At 33.8% G+C, this 2,765-nt stretch overlaps 1 long non-coding RNA gene across 1 annotated transcript; it reads left to right on the top strand.

Annotated features, from left to right (window-relative positions):
• Positions 1-1,599: 1,599 nt before the first annotated feature.
• LOC137037095 (uncharacterized) lies at positions 1,600-2,547 on the top strand. The gene is made up of 4 exons (XR_010897249.1): positions 1,600-1,734; positions 1,837-1,962; positions 2,125-2,307; positions 2,411-2,547. It is a non-coding gene; the product is annotated as an uncharacterized lncRNA (long non-coding RNA).
• Positions 2,548-2,765: the final 218 nt, after the last annotated feature.

The raw sequence follows: 2,765 nt of genomic DNA on the forward strand, positions 1-2,765 counted from the left end.
TCGGTAAAAATATTTTTAAAATTCATTAAAAAAATAAATAAAATCAAAATGTTTACTGCAAACTTCACATGATTCTTGTTCTACATCTCCCCAAGAACCACTGTGGTGATTTTCATGTTCTTTTACTGTTTTATTATTTAATAATTACATGCCAAAGTTATGACAAATATGGTTTACGTTGCTATACAGACATTTAAAATATTCATAAAAATATTAAATCAATTTGTTTTCTGCAAACTTCACATGATTCTTGTTCTACATCTCCCCAAGAACCACTGTGGTGTGGTTTTGTCATAACTTTGGCATGTAATTATTAAATAATAAAAAAGTAAAAGAACATGAAAATCACCACGGTGGTTCTTGGGAAGATGTAGAACAAGAATCATGTGAAGTTTGCAGAAAACAAATTGATTTCATATTTTTATGAATTTTTAAAATGTGAGTAGAGTATCATATACACTGTGCCAGAATAATGATTTATTACCCTAATTTATGGTTTAATTTATGACCATATTTCTGTGTGTTGTCAGTCAAGCTGGCTGGACAGTGGATGTCAAATATGTTTTATGAGGGCTGTGAGCCTTGATTGGCAGGTCAGTGGTTGTCAATGGTTGTTTTTTATGGCTGAATTTATGCCTGTTGTCCCCTGATTGGTAGGTCACGAGTGTCAATGAGATATAGGGTGAGTTGGATTTATAGTTAGATAAATGCATCAGAAGCCTAGTTTCTCTTATCAATTACCTGCTGTGATGCAGCCAGTATGTCTGTTAGAATGTGTTTTTAATGTTTGTTAACATGAAAGTTGCAGACGCAAGGTCTACTGATGTATACTTATATCTATACAAAAATATCCTTTGCTATAAAATAACTTTTTATAAGCTTCCCTAAATACAATAGACAAATTGGATGTGTTATTTTAAAGATTTTTGTTAAATCTCATCCTTTGAACAAAAAACAGTAAACTTTCTAGGTAAATAATAGATGTACAGGGTTTTATAATTATTAAAAATTGTAATGCATCTTTTTATAGACGGATGAAGCTATGCATTGTTTTTTTGTTGTTGTTTTGTTTTTTATCTTATTTTTTATTTTGAAAAGCCGACATAGTTTTATTCTTTAAATATTCCGGTGTTCAATCCTTTTCCTCAGGGGTTTGTAAGGAGGTGGGGTCTACCGAGACGTAACACCCCCAGTTTTCACAACACTGATTGTGTTACCTATAAAGACCATTGGAGGCTAGTAGGCTGGTTTTTCTGTGTGGCTAACACATACAGCATTTGCTACGATTTTACTTGGTTTTACTTTAGATTTTCTAAAGTCATCAAAAGGGTTTCCAGTATTCCATTTTCACCCTAAGGACATATTTCTGAAAATGGATCCTCCTTCAAACGGTAGGCCTATTTTTCTGATTTGGTGTTTTAATCATAAATAAAATAATTAAATAAAATGCATAAATAAATTGTTTATGTAGTTCATGGCATCAATATGTTGTTCACTAGGTGATATGACGTTCTGCGTACAGAACTCCCATTATGACAAGGCTGTGGATCAGCTTCTAGCTTTGAACGGTGTGGGTATGATGTTATGATGTCAATTTTCAACTCTATAAATATTAAAAACGTATATGGAGTGTGTTATAATTGTGATTTTAAAGTATTTTCCCCTGCCCAATAGTGCGGGGCCCTCAGGTTTCTGGGGCTGATGTGAGCCAAAATCAACAACAATCTCCGCTTGGTAAGTTTTAGCTCATCTTTTATTGTTTGTTATAACGTTTTTATCATGTTAAAAACATGAACTAATATGAATTTTTTTTTTTTTATTTATTTTTTTTTTTAGCATCCTTGAGAAGTATTGTGAACAGTGTTGGAAACAACGGTTCTGAAACGAAGGTTGGGAAGCATTTGAAAGTAAAGGCCCAAATTCACACTCCAACTGAGGATACTGGAATATCTGATCCGATCGGTATGTGGGTCAATGCATTGGTGGATAATATATATATATATATATATATATATATATATATATATATATATATATATATATATATATATATATATATATTGCAGGGATGCATATGTTAAAAATCGGAAAAAAATCACTCATACAGAATTTCATTCCCCCCAGGACATATAAGGGATGCTGTTAGAGCCATACCACCACCCACTGCATTTGCTGATGATATCACCACGCATGGTATTAAAAGGAAAGAGCCTGGGTCAGGATCAGTAGTACATAGTTCTGAAGAATCAGATGAAATATGTGTGATACCCAACACCCCTGAGCAAAAACGTCAAAGACAATCATGGGGTATGTATATACAGAAAAATATATATATATATATGGTAATGTTTTTTCCTTTTCATGTTATTAGATTAATCCCGATACACTTATACAAATTATTTTTCCACAGAATCGTTCCCGGAAAATGGGGTCCCAAGCGTGGATAATGCAGATAATTGGGATGATGAGATGCTGCATGCATGGAGCATTTCTGACTTTTCAGAGGCTTTACCAATTGAGTCTCAAACAGTAAAGAGTGGTTCGGAGAACGTCGCTCATGTGTCTGGTTCAGAACTGGATTCGGATTCGGATGCACTACCTTCCAACCAAGAGGCCTTCAAGAATGAGGGGCAATCCTGTGTATGCCAGAGTAAGGATGTGATGTCGGGACAATTTCCTGCTTTTAGAGAAGAGAATGAACTATTACATCAGAAGAGAAGAGCAGAAAATGAGATATTACGTCAACAAGTGAAAAGTTTAAAATC

Source organism: Chanodichthys erythropterus, chromosome 15, assembly GCF_024489055.1.
Source record: "Chanodichthys erythropterus isolate Z2021 chromosome 15, ASM2448905v1, whole genome shotgun sequence".
Taxonomy (NCBI): domain Eukaryota; kingdom Metazoa; phylum Chordata; class Actinopteri; order Cypriniformes; family Xenocyprididae; genus Chanodichthys; species Chanodichthys erythropterus.